The sequence below is a fragment of the Dermacentor andersoni genome, chromosome 4 (assembly GCF_023375885.2).
Source record: "Dermacentor andersoni chromosome 4, qqDerAnde1_hic_scaffold, whole genome shotgun sequence".
In the NCBI taxonomy this organism is placed as follows: Eukaryota; Metazoa; Arthropoda; class Arachnida; order Ixodida; family Ixodidae; genus Dermacentor; species Dermacentor andersoni.
Genome location: NC_092817.1, coordinates 100,306,741 through 100,329,135, shown reverse-complemented (window position 1 = coordinate 100,329,135; position 22,395 = coordinate 100,306,741). Strand labels below are relative to the sequence as shown.

Sequence of the window (22,395 nt, the reverse complement as noted above, 5' to 3'; positions counted from 1 at the left end):
ATCCAACCCGTTTTCTGCGGGCGCGTTTGCCAGAGGAGAGCGGCAGCGCGGGCCACAGCGCAGGGGAGAGAAAGAAGCAGTTAGAAAGGGCACTCTGAAATCACGAACGGAAGAGCGCTCTCGGACGCAGTCCACGCGGACACGAAGCACCGGTGTGCGTGTGTACACGGGCGACACGTGCGAACAAAAAACTAGCCGCGCGTGCGCACCATCCTCTGCAATCGCGAAAACGGAACCTATTATATATATATACATATATTGCACGCGAGAAGCAGCGGATCGCGCGTCATAAAGGTGCGCGCCAATAATGAGACGATCCGGCTCTGTTTATCCACGGCAAAGTCTCCTCCTCCCCCCTGACTGCCTCAGCGCGAAGGGACCGAGATCAAAGCGGCGCACCGACCGACGGTACGCCCGGCACCGTTGCATGGACCGATGGAACCGAGTGGCGAAGAGGGAAGGAAGAGGGCTACGACGGTGCGAGGACCACGGGCTCTTCTTTCTTTTGCCGCCAAACAGCGCAGCCGGGGTGCAGGCGGCGCGACGAAGCGCCCTCTATTTTTCTTTTATTTTTCTATTATTATTTTTTTTTCTTTCGAACCGCCCACAACCGGTTGAATGAATTTGTTCACCCCATTCCATCTAACGCCCCCTCATTTGGCGGCGGGTGGTGGAAATGCAAAGGGGAAAACAAAGCTACAACGTCGTTCCCGTCGCGGAAGGCGCGCGACGAGCGTCGCAAAATCGTGAACCAGATTAGAGACCGCGCACGCCTGCGCGCGCGGACCCACCCACACATGCACAAACGCAGATGAAAACACCCCCATCATTCTCTATTTTTTTTTTTTTCTAGCTGCATCGTCTTTCAAGGCAGATTTCTTTTTACCTTCTCTCTATTCTCAGCCATAACATTTCAAGATATAAGAGAGCCAGAACAAACGTTACGCGAGGGAAGATAGAGACAGAAAAAAAAAGAAATTCGCCGCTGCGAACGGCGACAGCACAGCACCTCATTTACGAAAAAGGAGAGAGCAAAAAAAAATGAGGTGCCCGTCTTCCGAGACGCCTTCTTCACGCCGTCTCGAAATCAAAGAAAACACGCCGCCGCTCACAAGTGCACAGACGCGAAGACGAACCCCGAATTGAGGCACACGAGCGATGTTCGGCGCTGGGCTCTTGTATACGGGCGACACTGGGGAGGGAAGCCTCACGCGCATGCGCACGCGCTTCCGTCACTTCTTCAGAGACTGACTACATCTCTCAAGGCATGTAGCCCTCGTCCTCCTTATAATCGAGCGCACGCCCAAGTGCCGTCTCGTTATAATCTCGACAGGTGTACGGCTAGAGCACGTGCTCTTGCGTTCCTTTATTTGCACGACCCTATATAGGAGCGCAAGCCTTCTATAGCACGTGGCCTACGCCGCGCCAAGGGATACGGATACTCGGTATATATACAGGCACTCTGAGCTGCACTGGCACCAGCCCGCGCTGAAAGATAAAGAATATATAAATATAATAAAAAGAAGGAACTCAATACTTTCCTACTGAATTAGCATCGTAAACAAACGTGGACAGATCGCGCTGCCTGCTCATCGCGTTGCTCTTGTGTGCATTCAGCCATGTATCTATCACCACGTAAAAAAACGTCATAACGATTTCGGCACAGCGTCGACCGTATACACATAGGCGCGCTAATGGAATTGGGCAAGCTGTTATTATGCTCGAACGAATCCGATTTCGAGCGGTTTTGTTTGGGCGGCACCAAATGACGCGAAGGAAGAACCAAAAACGTAATGCCGGAAAAAAAAAAAAGAACAGTCACCCTTGTCAGAAAAATATTCTCTTTGAATTTTCGTGGCTCCGCCGTGCTTTGGCATTTCAATCAGAAACGGATGTTCGGAAGGCGATTCCACTGCGCGCATGAGTCTGTGGCCGTGCAATGAGAACGGCAAACGTTACGCGATAATAATAATAATAAAATAATCGAGAAAAAGAAAAAAAAAGTCCTATTTCAACAGTCTCGAGTGTTGACTCTGCACTTTAATTTCCTACCAACCGCAGCAGCGTCTGCGCACCCTTATTACACATTTCTTTCTTGTCGTTTCTTTTCCTTTCTATGCAGAGACCGCCGCGATTAATCTGCTGCGCTGGCGGTTTCCCTCTTAATAAAGCAGAATGGGTCCGCCCGGACGATGTGAGGCGCTAACAAAGTGTTTGCTCTTCGCCGATTATGCAGATTATGCTAATGCACTCCCCGGCGCGCTTCACCGGATGGAACGGCAAACGAAAATAAACGTGGGAGAGAAAGAGAGAGAGAGTGAGCGAGTGAAAAACAAGGAGAGAAGATGAGCGAGAGCATGAACACATGGACTGACGGATTCACATTACGTTGCCTTTACTATACATAGACGGTATACACGCATACACATAGCAATACAGATACGACCGAGCCTGGATGCGATGGCACATCTCACGCAGAAGCCGCTCATTCGAATCTCGCCGCCAGCTTTTGCCGCGTACAAACGTACGCCACGTATAAACGTCGCTCTTCGGCTGATAAGATAGCAATGCTATTACGGACAATAGCGCTCCTCGACTAGACTCTGCTGCATATAATAATGGCACCTATTATTTTACAGCTTTTGCGCAACACGGGACTGGGACATGAACGGTTTGAGATCGTTGCGTTGTTGGCAACCAGCGTTCGTCACGCGTATATTATTGCTATCATCATTATCCCCCCCCCCCCCCTTTCGCTCACTTTTGCCCTTGTAGATTGGAAGGAATTAGGCCAACCAACCCCTCCCTAAATAAATTGTATTCTTTCTCTCTTTCTGAGCTCTTCTTTTCGATTCCACCGTGTATACACAAGAGCAGCGCGCCGCCCATGTCTGGAGCAGCCCACTGAGCTTCAATATCGCTTTTCGGCAATTTCTACGGTGAGGAGTTGCTCGAGAGACATACGTAAACTGTACTGTGTTCGAGCAGGACTTTGGAAAGCGTGACTGCGAAACTGACGGGCTTAGAATCACCGAGGAACTCAACCGATGCCGCATATACTGACCACATCAGTCGAGGAGTGGCGCTTCCCTGCACAAATTTAAAGATTTAAATGCACTCGAGGGTTTCAGTGAACAAGCTAGGGAGCATATGTGCCACCGCCCTGCTTCAAAGGGAACGTTCATGTCATTACAGCTATACTCGTCATTATCATCATTATCGGAGTGGAGGTAAGGAGGTGCAATAAGCTAGCCTTATTGTGTTGTCCACAAGGCCGCCGGCAGAACTACCTTGCTGAAGGTTCCATAGCCCAACCGAGAGGAAATGTTTGGTTTGCTCCATCGCTATACACTGTCGCTTATAAGGTTCATAATCAGCTACATTCATGTCAACGTTTCGTCACTGTTCTTCAGCGGTCCCCACTTGTTTTTTCGGTGATAGATACAGTCGACCGTTGAAATGGTGTCATATAGGAGGAAATGGTGTGTACAGAAGCCAACCAAATTGCTTTGCACCCCACGTCTTCTGTACGATTTCTAGTTAGTCGGGGCAAGCATGTGTGCTCAAAACGAACTTGCAGTGAAAGCTGACCGACAACCTCTAGCGAGACAAGAAGGAAAACAACAACGAGACTAATTGCCAAATTTTTGACAGTGAACTAGACATCCCCTTTTTTACTGCGAAAAGAAAGAGGGGGGGGGGAGAAAAAAGAAAAGCACAAGCACGCAAACAACAAGGCGTTTCTCCGGCAAAATGACACAAGCCGGGAAAACGATAAGAAACCATCGAAGTTCCGTACCGCGGGACAATGAAGAAAGGCGGCATTTCCACGGCTAAGCCAACTAATCTCCCGAGAAATGAATGGGACCGGCACAAAGCATCACAGAGCGGCGCCTAAAGGCCGTCTCGCGTCCACCATTGACGTCGTCCACTTCCGCCCCCCCCCCCCCCCCCCCCCCTTTTCCAGCCACCAGTGCTCCGCGCCACGAAGTCGGACTCTCGCTCCGGCCTCGTGTCGGTCCGTCCGGCGGCGACCGGCCCGCGCGAACAGTGGCGGTCATTTTTCTTCGCATTCAAACGCCATATTCGCGGGGCGCCACGGGTCCGACAAAACAAAGAAGCGTCGCCAGTGCCAACAAAAGAGGACGGGGGGGGGGGGGGCGCCTCGGGTCCAGCGCCAACAGACATGCGCGCGCACCAGAGCCTCAGCGGGACGACGAACGAGCCGCGTCGTCCCGAGCATTGCCGCAACTGTGACGAAGTCCACGCGCCTGCGTATAGAGGGGGGAGGCACGGGTCCCACTATAGGACAGATAGATCCCGGCGAGCCGACACAAAGACACGAAAGCAACAGTTAGGATAGGAAGGAGCGCGGGGGGGAGATCGCGACTGCTGCGTAACGTACGCCGGCCGATACATCACGCCGCTGGCGGCGGCTATTCCCTTGAAAGACAACGAGGGGAAGGAAAAGAGACACAGAATCGGTGATCACCGAGAGGGGTTATGGAAGGGGACGCATAGCAGCGAGAGGGGAGGGGGGGGGGAGGGTGTACAGAGATTGAGGCATATAAAGCTGCAGTGTACGGGCGCTCCTCTCCTCCGCCGCGGCGTCCCTAATGCCTTCCTGAGGCCACAAAAGAGGTTGTCGGGTGGGTGTAGGGAGTGGGTGCGCCCCGGTGGGATCCCGTTCTCCAGCGGCCTCATATCCGATGCCGCGACTGTTCGGTAAAGAGCTGCCGCCGCGCTGAGTGTTTCTCTCTTCTGCCGTGGAACACTGTCCTCGGAGGAGCGAGGGAGGAAGGACACGACCATTGTGCGATGCGTCCCGCCGAGGGCGCTTCTGTGTTTGCGGTTCTCCGTCGGGGCTGTATAGGAAGACGTGATGCGAGAAGCGACGCATCTTTCTGATGGTCCTTTGCGCGTCGTCGTCTTCACTGACGACGAGGATCGCTTGCGACATCGGAGAATGGCTCGCTGGACGACCGCAGGAAATGTCCTTATTCGTCATCGCCAACACTGTATACCCGCCAAAGCCGTTGCCCTGCGCGCGCACCGCTATACATGCGCCCTAAGATAATGCCCACCTACGGGATTTTTCTTCTGGAATTTTATTTTCCCTCGTCGCTTCGTCAAGGCATCATTTTGTTCCCTGTGTCAGCGCAGCGCGCACATAAATGCCAGGCGCACTTTTTCTGTCGAGCAGACACAACCGAGCACCCTTCGTGCAAGTTGATTTCAGCGAAAAATACCAGCTGTGGTTTTGTTGCTGAACTTACTCGAAAACCGCCGAGGGATTAAAAAACGATCGATTTTTTCACCAACAGAGCTACTCCTGGAGCAATAAATGTCTAAAGACACCCATTTCGCATATCGCTCATTTTTCATCATTCTCATCTGAGGTAGCATAGTAGGTATCTCGTCATGAACACAGGCAGCCCTCTACAGGATTCAGTGAAGAGCTCCCCCCTCTCTCTCTCTCTCTCTCTCTCTCTCTCTTGGAGCAATCAATCCCCCAATCACAGCGCACGCTCCAGCACCGACTATAGGTGCATGAATTACACGTGGAGAGAGAGAGAGAGAGAGATAATGAAATACGAAAGGCAGGGACGTTAACCGGAAGACAGATATCCAGTTCGCTACCCTGCACTGGGGAAGAAGGAAGGGGAGACAGATAAACATGAAGAGAAGGCAATCACACGCGGTGGAATGGGCCGACGGAGCGGAAGGAGGCATGAGATTACTTTTCTTTTCTTTTTTTAATATAGTAAAAACAAAACTTCAGTCTTAGGATAGTGTATCAAGGCACGCAGAGTCAAAAGCTCCCCCCTCCCCCAAAAGAAAAAGAATTGAACCTAAAGGGCACATGCGGCAGGCAACGCAAAATGGGGGGCTAAGTTTAGACGCCGTGTATAGAATATATGCCCACACCAACAGCGAGTTGCTCTGGCCGCGGGCGACAGCCCCGCACGTCAAGGCGCTCGCGCATGCTCGCACCGCGACAACGCCGCCGTTGGAATGAGCGGACTGAAGCGACGGGAGAGGAGCCCGCAATACGTGTTTTTGAAGCGCCTTTAAAATGAAGGGGGGAGGGGGGTCCTTGGCCCTTTCGGGTATGCGCCGCGCACGTGCCCCGCGCGGAACCGAGCGTGAGGCTGTCACGGCCGATACGGCCCTGCGCGAATACCGACAGAGACGGGTAAACATTTGCACGCAACGAGTGGGACTGCGTCCGCAGTTTGACAGACTCTGCGCACGCGCATCAATGGTGCACCGCACAGAGTGAACAAAGGGCTAAATTGCACCCTTCTCGTTCTTTTTGCTTACTTTCATCTTATACGCGCACAGAAGTGAAATTTAGTAGCATTTTAATCCGGGAGCGAACAGAACGCAAAGCAGCTAAAGAAAAAATCTCAATAGCAGAAATGTTTATTATGCTCGGTTTTCTGTATCCCGAAAGAACGAAAAGGAGCTGGTTACCAGGCCATATAACGAGGATATTTTGTTCTGCATTCCTTCTTTATAGATACTTCCTCTTTTTAAAATCTAAGCCATCTTACTAAGAGATCACCAACTATGAGGTGTACGGTAAGCCCTTGCGGAGGCCATTAAGAAAAGTGGCAGTTGAGGGCGACTGGTATATATACCAGTCGCCCTCAACCGCCAGCTTTTTTTATTCGTTTATTGGTGCGAAGGAGGGCCCGATGTTTAACAGCTACTGCGCATCATGGCTCGAAGTCATTTGCATACTCTTTACGGAGGGAGCATACTAGGATTGCCCTTGTTTGTGACGCAACTCTCGCCATTTGGACGTAATACAAGGCCGCGAACCTACTCACATGCGAGCCGTTTCTTTTCAGCCCAGATTATACTGCAGAATGATCGAACATGCGCAGCTCAAAATTTGATGTTCATCCCAAGTCCACCCCGAACAATGGACTGTCCCTTAGTACCGGTACGAAAGGATGTGCTTGTTTTATTTATATTTTCTTTTCTAGTCACCGGCCGCACCTCAAGTCCTTTCCTATGGTCCTCCCACTCGTCAGCGCAGCCACGCAATACGGCGTATAAGGGACCTCTATTCGCCGCACGTTTCCGGGGCTAATCGGGTTGAGCGACCTAGACCCGAATCGCAGCAGCCCGAAGTGTACGCCCGCGGCTGAATTATTAAAGTACGATGGAGCTCAAAGAGGGGGAAAGGAGTACATGAGTGTTCGCGACGCCAGACCGCCGCATAGCGCAACAGTTTTCGAAGCGAGAAGTTATCTTTCCATCCTGGGAAATAGAGTGGAAGAAAAAAAAGAAAGAAACCGACGCCTCGCGGAGGACACCCGAAACACCGAAGGCGCATTAATTGAAGACGATAAGCTGGCCGCGCCAATGGAAGCCGGAAGGGCGCTGGGAACTCGAGAGGGAGAAGGGAGGCTGATCAATCTGGTAGCAGCGGACAGAAAAAAAAAAACATGCATCCCGCGCTGCTGCGAATGAGAGAGAGTGAAGCGTTCCGTAACGCAGGTGATTAGAGGTGCGCCAACGTTGCACGGTATAGGAGAAACAAACCGGAAAAAAAAGAAAAAAAAACAGAACTGAGGAGGTGTCCAGCCTTTTTAACAATCGCTGCTGTACGGCGGCAACTATATCGGCGTTCCATCGCGGCCGCGTAAACCAGGTCGAAAAGCAATTAGCGTCTGATTAATGACCTACACCTACCAGCTCGCTCTCGATCGCGCGCGCGCCAAGGAGGAAGGAAGCAGGTGGGAGTAGCAGCACGATCGGCGAACAAGCGTGCTTCTCAGCTGAGTGACGTAGTCATTGAGAGCAGGGAGTAAAAAAGCTTCAATCACGTGCGCAAGCCTTCTTTCTCTTTGGCATGTCCTATACAACCCCGGTGGATCGAAAACAGTGCAGCGATCGTTATGCCCTTGCGTGCGCGAGCGAGCGAGCCAATTCGTGCACGGCGGTCACGTGAGTGTTACAAGGCACGCGAGTGGTATATGCGCGCGTATCGCCTCCTCCTTCTTCTCCTGTTCGTTCTCGATTCTTGCTTACTTTCCTATGTCGATAAGAGGACGATAAGAATCACTGATGGGTCCGTCAGAGCAAAGTTCTACACGGCCAGGGTTACCGTGCGCAAGCGAAAGGGGAGGTGGGGGGTGGGGGGCTTGCAACCTGCTTGCACGTACTGAGAGTCCTTCGCTGAATCTCAGCACGTTCTTAAGCAGCTTGCACGCATGCACTACTCCTTAAGGCAGCTTAATTAGGCGAGAGATTGCCGTGACGAGATAGCGGGCATGTTTGCCTCGTAGCTCGTAGTACCTGATGGAGACGTACACATGCAAATTGGTGCGCCGCTTCTCTCAAGGAATCTGACACCTACGTCAGCTGCCACAAACCGACAACCGCAACCCTTCCCTTTAAAATCGAAGCAGACGGGAAACTTCACTTGATAGTTTCTAACTAGAGTAACGTCTTCGACGTGAACGTGAAGGACTAATTAGTCAGGAAAGGAGGACCACAACACCGTGCTAGCGCGAAACAATTATTACGCCAAGGAATCGACCAATAAGCATCTGCGGCACGCATCTTTTTCTGACACAAATTTCTGATGCGGTTACGGCTGAAGACAAGGCTCATCACAAAGGTATGCCGCTACACTTCTACTCCACCATCGTTCTAGCTCTTATTCATTTTTTACATATATTTATTTTCTAGCACGCACGTGTTCTTTCCTTTCTGTCCCGCTTTCGCATGTGTGCATGCCTCGAGGACCAGGAAGAAAAAGAAAACAATAAATCAAGAGAAAGAACGGGTCTTGCGGGCAGCAGCGGATGGCAAGACCCCGCGGAGGTGGAAGCCCCGGCTAGCGTCTAAATTACGACGTCGTTAAACGCAGCGCTCCAGTCATGCTCCCGGCCCAGCAAATCACCCATTACCTCAGCAGGCGGCCTTCTCCGCGTATATGTATGCCACACAATCACCGCCACGCGGTCATGTTCCCCCCTTTTTATTCTTTTATTCCGCGGGCAAACGCGTACAAGCGCACGAGCAAGAAAACGAGCACACACTGCTGCCCCGAAATCAGAAATCTGCACGAATGCATACTTTGTCCGTTTCTCGTGTACTTTGGCGTTCGTGCGTAATACACATCTGCATGCGGAAAAGCAGAAGAGGGGCACGGAAAGACGCAGAAAGGAGAGAAAGAGGGAAGTGGGGGTACGGGAGTGGCAGGAGGTACCAGGCAAAGCGACCCTCGGACAACAACAGACCCAAAGCTGGAGTGCGCAGCACAGGAGACGGAGTTAACGGGTGAGCCCTAGAAAGGAGGACGCATGCGCGCGCGCGCAACGAAAGAAATAACAAGAAGGGAGAGAAGGGAGCGGTGTATGTTCTGATCCGACCACAATGAGCGCGAGAGCCGCGAGTGCTGCGAACGACCGCAGCCTCTCCTCCCGCGCGCTGTGCATGGCGCGCCAGTGCTCGAATCGCGAGACGAATCCGTGTACCACCGTTCGCTGCGCGCGCGCACACACACAGACGATGAGCTGGTGAAGCGCGGGAGTCATGCAGCACTCCTCGTGCTGCCCGCGCCGGAGGATGGAGAGGAGAGAGACCAAGCGAGAGGGAGAGCGTGTGTGCGGGGAAGCCACCTCCGTCTGACGGAGTAGTAGCAAGAAGCGGGGGGTAGACAGGGGCGCCGGGATTCGCGCTCAATTATGCAGCCTTCCATCGCGGTGGCTGCGGCGGCGCCGACCCCGGCGACCCACTCCAGAGGAAAACCCGGGCCGCTGCCGCCAGCGCCGGATGACTTAATTCCCCACAGTACAATAGAGAGAGGAGACGGCAGTGGAAGAATATAGCTGAGGGTGAAGTGCCAGCCTCTCCTGCCCCCTTTTCCCAAATAAGCGCCGCGTGGTATCCGTCCCCTTCAAGCCAACCCTGGTCGCCCTTTGTTGCCACGTTCTGCTTCCTTTCCTCCGCCTTTTTTTTTTAATTTTAAACTTCAATTCCACTCGTATTGCATCGTTTTGTTCCCCTTCCTCCCCTTCCATGCCGGTTTCCTGCAATCGCCTACAGGGTTTCGTTGATAGAGACGCCGCTACGTCGACCACGTTTAGCGCGGGCGCCGTATCATTATGTGGAAGCACTGTCGCATACTTGAAAAGTTTGCAAGGTGAACGTTCTGGCACACGGGGACTTGGGTCTAAGAAAGACGAGTTGGGCCTGCGTTTAACGCTCCATAATTGGAGAACGCTACCTGAATAAACAGGATGAGGCGTGTTCCACCCTGAAATACAATGTAAACACACACACACACACACACACACACACACACACACACACACACACACACACACACGTACACGCACACGCACACACACACACACACACACACACACACACACACACACACACACACACACACACACAACAAAGACTTCTTATTTAAGTATGTTCGCTTAGCTGCCAGTTGTGATCATTAACGGCTGCGCGGCTTCACGCGATTATGCAAGCGGAGCTTTCGCGCGCTGTCACAGCTCTACGCCGGTGACTGCGGACAATTACTTAACGCGGCCAACCCAAACAATAAACACTTTCGTTGCTTCTCTGATTGCTCTGCCCTAGTTTCAACATTTTATGGATTTGCTCTTGATACACTCGTGCATTAAATTTCGCCTTCCTGCGCACTCTCACGAGTCAGCAACACTGCCTCGTATATCAGACCGTATTTCCCAATCATTCACTTACTCCCGCACTGGCAACTTCAATTCGTACAATACAGCATAGATGAAACGGACGAATTGGCAAACGTAAAAACAATACAGCAACAAAACACAAACGGTTAGCATGGCACGGTAGCATAGTGAAAGGGGAATACGAGAAAGGCAACCGATAAGTTTAAGGCTCACTCACACTGTAGGCCAACACAACACCGAGTTCGGTCTGCCGACTGACGGCAGACCGAAATCGGAGTCGTGTCAACCCTACCGTGATGCATGTCAACCCTACCGCGTTGACATGCACCTTGCCAAGCTGATTGGGCGGCGCAACCGACGTCTTGCAAGCGCGTTGATACAACTCAACTCGACGCTCACTCGGCCCGGCCCGCTAGTGTTTGCTCGATCCTGACGATTGCCGTTTCCAGCCAGACAAGCCAAATCGACCCAACTTTAACGGCTTGGTATAAACGTGTAGTTACGACCGGAGTCCGTAAAATGTTATACCCGATTAGTCATGCAGCGTTGGGTCTTACCGTTTCCGTTGTGAAAACGCGACATACGATACGGGTCTGCGACAAATGCTAGAGAGTGACCGCGATTACAGAAGCGATTAAAGACTCATCGACAGGGAGATACGAATGAAAACAAAGAGCACCGCCACGGAGAAGCATTCCTGCTTGATTGACAAGTAACCGTACGCACGCGTCACTACGCCGAACCTGTCGCAGTGAGCTCGCCACATACGAAATGAGTTCATTGCACGTCCATTTAGCAAGTCAGAGTGCAAACATCACGAGAAAGGGTTTCCAACGTAATCACTGAAGCAACCTTGACATTACAAAATATCCCTCGCGGGGTGAAAGACGTGTGGGAGTGAAAGTTGAGAAGAAAAAGAAAAGAGTCGGGCACGCATGAGGGAACGTTCCAGTGGGGAAAAAAATAAATAAAACACAAACAAAGGAAATGTAGAAAGAAGGAGCAGACAATCAAGGCATCAAAGGTGAAAAGAAAATGAGAAACAGACGCGTCGCACACAACACAGGAGCCAAATGGAGAGCGGCTCGAGGCGCGCAAGTAAAGAATGGAAACGCAAGGGCACATAGCGGGGGCGAACAACGGTGAAAGTGAAATAGAAAGCACGGCGGAGAGCGATTACCTCGACGGCAGCGGTGGGGTGTCTTGTATACGCGCGTGTGCGCAGAAGAGGAGAGGGCGAGGACCGTCGTTCCCGTGAATAGGAGGCAACAAGTACCGCATTGAAGCCCCCGTGCTCAGCCGAGCGCGCCGGCACGCGACACAATGGACCCTTGCGGCGAGCGACGGCTGTTAGGCGCAATCTCGACTACAGCAAGATCTCCCCCCCCCCCTCCCCCCATTCCTCCATCCAGCGGCGCTTCCCAGCCCCCGTCCACCCATCACGTATACAAACACACACGCGCGCGCTCGAGCGCGCGTCTTCCCCCATTTATCGCGTCTATTGTTCCGCCACGCGCCGCTCGATGACGTCACGCTGGACGCCTGCACGCAGCGCTGCTGCTGCCGCTGGCGCGCGTGGCGAGAGCGCGGTGCACGACGGCAACGGTCTGCGCGGGCTCCAAGACGTCGTAGTAGGACGCGGAACGACGCAACAGGCGAGGGGACACGCGGGTGCGAGTGCTAAGGCGTAGTCGCTAGGTTGGACAGGGTGAAATATATCTGGTTATCCTTTCTTTCGTTCCCTTTATTCTGTTTGTGTGCGCGTGTTTGTGTCTTTCTCCTTTGCTCTCGCATGTGGCGGAACGGCAGGAATGAAGTGAGGGATAAAAATAGGATGAAGACGGTAGATTATGGCAACTTACAGAAAAAGAATAAAGAAATCCCTTCGACAACGTATGCGCAAGACCTCTCTTACTATAGTAGCAATGGTGAACAGGACTCACTGCCTCAAAGCACACCAGCAAGCAGGCAGAATTATGACTTGAATAACCATAGCCCACAGGGACAGGCTGAATCTTGGAAATCTTACACACGTGCAATGTGTCTTTGTTTTTTATGCATATTTTTTCGCCTACGATATGCAAGCAGTTCACGGCACGCTCGAAAGACACCGAGCACTGAACAAATAATAAGATAGCGCGAACTGGATACGGACAGGAAGATACACATACAAATGCCCTTTTTTTTTTCTTTTTTGCCCGTGTACAGTTTGTGCTCTTTTTCTCTGCATTATGGAGTTACAACGTACTCATCTACCACTCTCGGGGAACAACTAACGCACAACGTTCACGGGGTGCAGTTTGGGCTTCTTTCACGCTCGGAAAAACCTTCTTGTGTTGCACGTATCGAGCAACAGAAATCTGTATCAGGAGCTTTTCATGATGCTTTACAATTTTCTCATTGACACTTTTCATCTAATTATAATGTTTGAGAAGTTTATTAATTAATTAAGAATAATTATCTAATTAGGCGGTATGAAAAAAGAAAGAATCTGAGTATTTCCAAACGACGGCAAACAACATTACATTGGTTCTGTACAGCTACTTGGCATTTGCATATCTTTAATGTTCGGCTCAAGTTACGCGGGACACCATGTATATCTGCATCGTCGCTGTAGCAGACGTTTGAACGAACCCAGTCCTAAGAGAAACACTCCCATCAGCACCCTAGAATGCCCATGCTCGTTTCAACAGATTCCTTCTGACAACCGATAAAGCGCGATTGACGCTTGGCACATTTGTCGTACCTGTATTTGAACAATCACTTCCACTGTACACATCACACAGACGCAAGCGACGCGTATACGCCCTGCGCCGTATAAACGCAGTAGCCCGCAGCAGTGGCAGTACGCGCCCGCGGATCGCGCTCTCGACGCGGTCGCATCCGCGCACTTCCGTGACGGCGCGCACGACGACAAACCGGTTCATTTTTAATGGACACAACACGGCACCCGACCGCCAGGAGGTCGGGGGTGCAAGGGCAACTAACCCCCTTCAACCTCCACGACCTCCCCCTTCTCTGTTTTTTTTTCTCCCCCCGTACAAAACCGCGTCACCCTGAGCATGCGGAAAGACGAAAGAAAGAAGGGAGGGGGGGGGGGGGGTTCATACCTATCACGTGCGCAATGCACAAGCACACACTGGGGGTAATTGAAACAACAGAGGAGTCTATGTGTCCAGCGCTAGACAGACACGTACCGCGCGCGCGCGGCGTTGAACAAACGAGGCCGAACCAGATAGCCTTGCGCCGACCATCCGTCTTGTCATGATCGACGCGTCACGGAAGCGCGCGCTGCACGTATAAGGCGCACACGCATCTTCAAGGAGGTCGCACGAAGCCGCCATCGGGCCAGATTCCCGAGGCGAACGCATGCAAGGCTCTATAAAGTTCGGCGGCGAAGGCGAAACTGACGGCGCACGCAACTACGTAACTGGGCTGCGCGCTTGTTGCGCTGCAGATGTTCCCGTTTCCGAGGGAAAGCCGCCGCCTCGGGGGCGAAATCTACCCGCAGGACGCAGAGAAGACGAGCGAGCAGCGAAAGGAGTCTCCGAACCTGAGCGGGGCAGGCTAGCTGCAGCTTTAGCCGTCCCCGAAGCCGTTGCTCGCGATGATCTCTTTAACGCACGTCAGCGCGCAGAGATAGGACACAGGCAGCATGGCGGGGACTTACCTGCAAATAGAAAAAAACAAAGAATATGTAAGTACTAAAAAAAAAGAAGAAAGACGGCGCTGGCAACGAATCACGGCTGAATCAAAAACAATAAGACAAACGAAAATCACACATTAAGATAATTTTTACGGCTTCACGCCTACTTCGGATGTTCCCTTGGCCATTTCGTCACTTAAGCCTTCCGCTAGCAAAATAAGCTACTAAACGAAGCTCACTTCATTAATCGAATGCGTTCATGTGTATGGCAAATGAGCGAAATGGCAGGTATTGCTACAACGCCCGTCAGTAGTCACTGCTACTGTCACAAAACAGAACCACCGACCGACAAGAAAGTTGGGGTCTTCACACACACACACTAGCACGAACGCACCCCCCCTCCCCCCACCCTAACTCCCCGTCCCCTCTCAACGCCCCTATCCCTCACACAAACACAGGATGCGATTCTCCTGTCCGCTGTGTACACCTCGGTTGCCACCACATTATAGCCCCTATCTCCCATCCCCAGTGTAGGGTAGCAAACCGGAGACTTATATCTGGTTAACCTCCCTGCCTTTCCTCTTTATCTCTCTCTCTCTCTCTCTCAGTCCAAGCCATCGAACCAATGCAGGACATTCAATTCAATTTTATTCCCATTTTTTTTCGCATAAAAACTGGAAGAGCTGGAGGAGGCCAGAACAAAAAGGGCACTTTTGTTTACATGACGGGGATTGGGGGTCCCCTTACAAGGCAGACAGCATGGCATTACATGTTATTTTTCACATAAAGAAACACACTCAATATGCGTAATCACAATTCACACACAAAAAAAGATATTATAGAAGCACGTCAAAGCAAAAACATGAGAAATAAAATTCTTTGCTGATACAACAATACTGAAGACACAGGAAGAACATTCTCAATGCTTTCTTACTGGTACATGCAATATCTATTTCATGTTCTAGGAGGTAGTTTAAGTGTTTCGGAAGCCTGTGGCATAGCGTTTGCTCACTCATAAGTAAACGTGTATATCCTGTCGTCGGTATTTCGGGACGAGTAAGGGTGTGTCTTTATTTTAGGCTCCGCTAATGAACGTAGAGTTCCATCATAAAATTTAAGGCTCTGTTTATATCTGAGGGCTAAATTTTATGCATAGAAGCTGTGAAGAGAAATTATGCAAGAACGTGTAATAAGTGTTGCGGTGTGTGCTTTGCAGTGCTGCCCGGCTACATGACGGATGGCTTTCTTTTGTAGCATGTGTAATGTAGCTATATTTTATATTTGTTATTGTCTTGGTGCCCCGGACAAGGAAACGGCAGATTAATTGAGAGAAAAATAAGTTGGAGTTTGATACTCGCAGGGAGTAAAAAAAAGTGATTTTGCCGGTATACCCACTGCTTTGGAAGTGCGAGAAATGGGGTGTTTGAAACGTATATCCCACGACAAATTTGTATGAAAGTAGACTCCAAGAGTTCTGACTGTGTCAACAATTTCTATGGCGGAATTGCCCAAAACTAGTGTCAAGACATCAAGAGAAAGCGATCAGACTTGGATACTGAAACAAGTGCAGAAAACTGCGGCAAATCTCCGCATATTCCGAAGGTTCGTTGGCACTAGTAAAAGGGCATGCGATCGAGATGGAACCAGGGACGTGCGACGCTCCAGAAGGATGAAAGGAAGTGCCAAGACAGACGTTATATGCTCGCGAAAGACAAAGCAAAACCGCACACGCCAAAACACCATGCCTGCATGCTCTTAGTTGCACTCGCAAGCGAAGCGTGTCCATCCGCCGCGTCAACGCCTCTGTGGCTCCAAGAGAGCAGCGAGCGGTGGTGAAAGCACTCGCTCACGTAGAGACAAAAGCGACGGCAACCGAACAAGAATAACCAAAATAAACAACGCGACAGCAAGAAAGAGCGGAAACCGGCTCGCACAGAAAGCAGCATTCGGAACTAAAATCCCAACAAATCAAATGACGACATCTTTTTTTCTTTTTAGACTACGCTCACAGAGAAGTCAAGGCAGAGAGTTTGGGAAGAGATAGCGAGAGAGGGTGTATAAAGCTTGGAAGGGGTTGGCATGGAGGCTAAAGAAAAAGCGCATCAGCCGCCAGGAATTGCTTGCGCTCAAATGAGCATCGCGAGCGCGCGCACACCGAATGCAGCGGCGGCATTGGGTGTGCGCGCGCGACAGAGACAGTTGGGGAATAGAAGGGGGGTGGGGGGTGGAAGTAGAGAGGGCAGGCAGGCGCACCGCCATTAACATATATCGCGCGCCTACGTGTCGACGCGACGCATCGCTGGTCGCGCGGCGGCCGCAACGCTCGCTACCGCTGCGACGAGCACAATATGAATGATGCATCACGAAGACGAAGCAGGCGCGAGAGAGGTAATAGAGAGGGGGGGGTGGGGGGAGCCAGGAACAACCGCGGCGACAGGGGCACACAAGAAGGAGGAAGCACATCCACAAGACTGTCGGGCGGGCAGGCAGCGTCGCGCTTGCGCACGCACACACGCACACACGAACACGCTCTGGCAGCGGCGACGACGACGACCCTTCGACGGGACCGACGAGCATTGATAAAAGCAGGCGTCGTCACGAGGGAAGAAGAGAGAAGCGAGCATCGCGCGGTGCCTCTTTCCCCGCGAATAATATGGGCGCGCTCCTTCGGGGCCTGTACGTTTCGCATCGCCCTTGTTGGCGGCGGCGGCGGCAGCACCCTCTGCTGCTGCTGCTGCTGCTTCACGCGCACGCACACAGGACCTCGTCGCGGCGGCATAAATCAGCGCAAAATGCCGGCGAAACAAGAAGACCCGCGCGGCTTCTCACTCCCCCCCCCCCTCCCCCCATCGTCATCTCGGCGACATCCAGAAGCAGCAGCCGTCAGCAGCCGCCGCCTCCCAAGTGCGCGCGGGATTCCCAGAATCGCAATGCGGCATGGTCCCCTGGAATGCGTGTCGTCGCCGTCGTCTCGCTTCCTCGCCTCTCCAGCGCGAACGTTGTGCATTGCCTCGCGCCCGGTCCGATGCCTCTCTGGCCGCGGCCCCGCCTGTGCATCCTCGCTCCGTTGTGTGTGTGTGTGTGTGTGTACGGGAAGCAACATCGCCGGGGTGCCAAGCCGGTCGTAGTCGTAACGTCGCGCTCCAGCGACCAAACCTCGCGATGCGACGCGGCGCCGCCGTGGCGGCGAGAAGAAACGGGTCCCGCCTTTTACCTCAGCTGCGACCCCGACGAACGGACCGCGAAGAGGGCAGCACACTACCCCGAAGATGGCACTTGAGGAGCACGCCGGGACCGCCGAATCCCCGTCCCCCTATAGTCTTTGTTTGCCTTCCCGACGCGGCATCAAGCTTATCGCCAGGCCAACTTTGTATCTCGCATACCTCTCCTTCTCTATACTCAAGGAGCCGAAATCACAAAGCATTTTGTTCATAGGTGTCCCATGCTACTGTCTGGCCACCTTCGATAATAATATGTCCAGCATATTTTCTCTTACGAATAGCTCTAGCATAAGAGGTTCTTGCGAATACGGGTCCTGGTGTTGAGTGTCCAATATATGGCGAGTAGAGAAGCAATGTCATCCGTTTAAAAGAAACTTTGCTTCTCTTTACGGAACGACAGTAACAGAAAACCTTCCGATAGCTTATCGCGCATTCCAATGAACCGAAAGGAGCATTTGGAGTTGCTCCGTTAAAAACAACTGCAAGTCCAAAGTGCTCATTTTCATGAAAGCGGCCATGAAAAAAAAAAAAATAAACGTGAAAACAAGGCCCCGCGCAGACAACTGTACTTTTGTGTTGAAAATACCTTATACGGTTTAAATACCTGTTTTATATTTTGCTTTGCATAAAAGCCTCGGCGTGACAGTGCCCGGTAGGTTTTTCGTTAACCTCGGCGTGACTTCTGCGACAACGTACGCGATGAAGAAATATGGGAGTGAAGAGCAAAGACGGAAGGGCAGGTCAGGTGAGGCGTTTGCTCAGGATGAATGACAGGAGCCGTCAACGAGCGACCCGGAGCGCGGTGCGAAGTGCTGGCGCACGACGATCATATACCTGGAGCTGCACACTCTGATCGATCACCGTAGGGCGATATTCAGGCACTCTTGAGGCCCAGACGCAGGGTCCAGGCTTCTAAACAATTTAAACTACCTCGTGCGAGGTCACGGACCTGAAGAAATTAAGCGAAGCCTACAATTCCACTGAACACCGTTAAGGATCGAGCTTCGACGCATGCATTATATACACTTTTGGATAGGACGCGTCAACCAAACCGCCTAACATCATCGCAGGAATGCGAGATATTTCTGACCGAAGAAGCGCCTCCATTTTCCCTTCCTCGCCGACCGGCCTCTGAATTGCGCTCGACCAACCGCCCAGGTTCATAATAACAGCCCAACTCGGGCTTCAAACAACCGAACGGAAAGAACAATAATAATAACAAAAAAAAAAACGAAGATGGTATCTCCAAAAAGATCTCCGGGATTTGTCTTTTTTACCGTTTGTATACTTTTTTTAATTCCACACACAAACGCGAGGAGGAGCTCCGCCGCGTTGGAGCGAGAAGTAATTAATCTAATTGCCGCAATACGTCAACCCGCGGCTGAAGCTTTCTCGCGGGGCTGATAGCGCGAAGCGGAGAAGCGGTAGCTATATACGGCGGCGGTGTTCAGACGCGCTTTTCGCTGCTCCATCAAATCACTGCGGGGGAAAGAGAAGGAACGGGGGGTGAGGGCACGAGCCGATGCGCAGCGTTATAGGCAAGCGTGTATACATAAACTGTGGCCAGAGGACGAGAAACGGGGCAGGTCCGCGGGCTCGACCAACCGGTCGAGTTGACAAGAATAGAGGTCCACTAAAATGAAGAGAAGGCGAAACAAGCAGTGTGTGTGTGAGAGAGAGAGAAGGGGGCTGGGGAGAGGGATAAGGATAGGCTTGTCTCTGCGTATATACACGTGAGGCGGAAAAAGAAGCAATAGCAAACCACACCGGATTCACCTTCGGGCTGATAAACGGCCACGCTAGATAAGTTGCGACTTAACGATTCACTCGCACTGTGTATACGAACGTTGTCGAAAGCGTCGGAGCGGAAAGCAAAGCTTGCAGCCAGGTGCACCTCCCGTTCTGATAATTTTTACGACGCTTCGAACCACCGTACCCCGTTTGAACCACTCGTTCAATTTGCCACGCTTGTTGTGCGGTTTCATTTTGGGCCTGGGCTACGTGTACGACCAGCAAAGAAAAAAAAGAAAGAAGATATACATTGAGAGAGTACAGCCATGATGCTGCATTTAATCCTGATAAATCTGTAATCTGGGCAAGACGAATTGTTCTTTCTCTTGAAGAGTCCACGGAATGTCGCTCTTTCAGGCTTCCAGATGCAAGGACTTCATTACGAGTAATCGGCCGGCCGTGTCAAATGCGTAGGTGCTCGTTTGCTGAGATTCGGGTTACAAGCGGGACGGTGTGCTTATCATTTAGACTTGCCAGAAGGCTGCCGCTAGCCCATTCCACTCTGATAATGCGGCGTACATTCAAACTTATAGGGAACACCTAGCTGATATTGGAGTACAGGCTGCAGCTCAGCACTTGCATGAAATCTTCCAGAATTGTCTTTCTTTCATGTATATGCGCGCAACGTATAACCCTAGCCGCGTCTATCCAATAAAGAACACAAAGCACGAGAACAAATACTACTTCCTTAAAATGAGATGTTCCCTCTAGCATTAGCTCAATGTGCACAACGTCCTTTCCCCAGCAATCAAAGATCACCGCTGCATGCAGTACATGAACAAACAAGGAGGCCGAATTCACAAAGCTTTCATTCGTAAGTGCTATTTGCCACTGGGGCTTTCGATAATCATATCTCCAGCATCAGGATTCTCTGGAATTTGTTCTTACAGAGTGTCATATATTAAGAGCTTTTTGTCAATACAGGCCAAGATTCCTGAACGTAAAGTGCCACCTCATGTGCCAGATGCCCAGATCTAAATACGTGCACAAGAGTTCCGTAGAAAAACGACCTTGTCTCACAGCATGCAGTACGCCTTACAAGACTCCATGGGAGAACCCGCACGAAACAAAACGGTGCAGAATGCGCTGAGCATTCCCATCTGTTACAGATGGCACAATCGGATAGCCGGCAATATGCTCCGAGCAAGAACGCGGGCTTGTGAACTGTTCCAACGCCGGATAACAAAAGCCTCTCGCGTATAAATGTCCTTGCCCTTTCCTTCTCCCTAACACGCAATCTTTCTTCGTAAATCCGTGCACCGCTTCTGAACCGTCAAATGGCGTCGACCAATCAACGGCCGAATGCACAAGGCTGTTCTCTCGGAGGGACATTTCGTGATTGCTTCAATGGAGCTTGTACGCTGACCAGTCACGCCAGTCGACAGTAGGGCCTGCCTTTCGGACGCGCACTTTTCAGACGTGAAAAGACGGTTTACAATTTCAACACCCTGTTCGCTGTCGCACTGTCAAGCTTCCCCAGCGGTGCACGCTTTTATCGGCGCAGGACCGAGCTCGCCGCCCAGGGCGCTTCGGCAAGTGCGCGGCAGACAAAGGCTACATCCGTCGCCAGAAGGTCTGGGGCCGTGTCGGGCCGCCGATTGCCGGGAAGAAAAATCGGCCCGCCAATGTCTCTCGCTGTAGGAGGGACGGGCTCCGTTTACGAGCCGCAACAGACAGCGGCGAGCAATGAGAAGAAGCAGCGGCAGCATGCCGCAGACCCACCGCCAGACCTCGCCGCTCGTGAGCCCCAGTGAGCGCGCCCAACAACGACTGGTCTTTGAGACAAGCGTCGGGCCCCGATGCCGTGCGCGGCGCAGCTATAGAGTGCTCTGGCGCAGCCGCGCCGCAGGCACTCTTCTCTGTTTGGCCGCACGCGAGCACACGCACACCCGAGCGGAGTATTGCGAAGTCAGCGGCAACGGGCTGCGCGCATGGGAATAAAAGCCGACCTCGGGCCAGGCCCGTCGCACCAGGAGTTTCGCCGCAGACTACGACGCGCTGCACATATATGAAGTACATGTATATGCCCGAATATAAGGAAATGATGGAAAGGTCGTTTGAGAACTTCCGAACATTTTTTTTATTGTTCTTATAAGGGAGAGGTTTGTTGCTTCCTTCGCGTACATTCTGCATCTCAGAGGCGGGCCTTGTATAGCATCCTTACGTTGCTCTAAAGCATTGTGGGGAAGGTAAGATAAGGTGGTCATTCGTGGCGCTTCGCGAGTGCCTATCAGCAGCGCTACGAAGTGATCCTGTTTGCTCATTGGCGAGCACCTTTGGAGACAAAAGACAGAGACCCCTCAGTTACTGGCTCCTCCTGACCCACGGAACCACCACGCCATCTTGGCAAGGCGATATCCTATATATACTGCCATGAGGAGTGACTTCATGCACTGGATGTTGAGAGGCTATAGACAATCAAAGAGGAACGCTGGTAGTCTAGCAGTGACGGATGCCCCTTTAAGGTTCCAGGCAATACGTCGTTTGTAAAAGAAGCGTGCCTCGGAGCATGGTGTTCTAACTGGTCAGGGTACCCTCCAGCGCATCGCCGCACTAAGCACCCGCACTGGCAGACGCGCCCTAACACTGGCGGCACATTAAGGTTTCAAATAACGGCAGTTCACGTGCTTGTCAGTCGGTGACGTTAGCGTCACCGACTGACATGAAGGTTTCATACTCTCTCTTCTCCCCTCTCTCTATTCTAGAGCGCGGTTAATTTGACGCATCAGATGGCACGTCTGCCTGTGAACGCGCGTGAGAGTGCTTATACGCCACTAAGACGACTGTTTCAGCCTTTTCGTTATCGAAGATTACCTGTTTATCAAGCGATATAACAGACAGCAACAAGTACAACAAAGACCTTTATAGGCGGCGCGCTCTCAAAACTAGAAACTCGGCATGAAAGCACTCTTAAGTCGCTGTAGTAAGCACATAGTCCCTACTTTATCCTTTTTTTTTTAAACAGCCAATCTTTCTCAAAGTCGAAGCCAATTGAACCAAGCAGCTGTAAGTAGCAAAAGCTTCGCCGTTAAAATGCTCGCTGCTG

The 22,395-nt window shown here is 51.8% G+C and overlaps 1 protein-coding gene across 6 annotated transcripts in view; it reads right to left on the bottom strand.

Moving 5' to 3' along the window:
• Positions 1-22,395, bottom strand: part of LOC126536542 (uncharacterized) — a 470,489-nt gene that overhangs the window by 215,119 nt on the left and 232,975 nt on the right. Inside the window, exon 2 of one of the 6 annotated variants that reach the window (XM_055074077.1) lies at positions 14,245-14,361. The exons of 4 other annotated variants lie outside the window; for them this stretch is intronic. The gene's annotated coding sequence lies outside the window, so the exon portion shown is untranslated. Of the gene's footprint in view, positions 1-14,244; positions 14,708-22,395 lie in introns of those variants that run through there. One more of the 6 variants, XM_055074076.2, reaches the window with a different exon arrangement.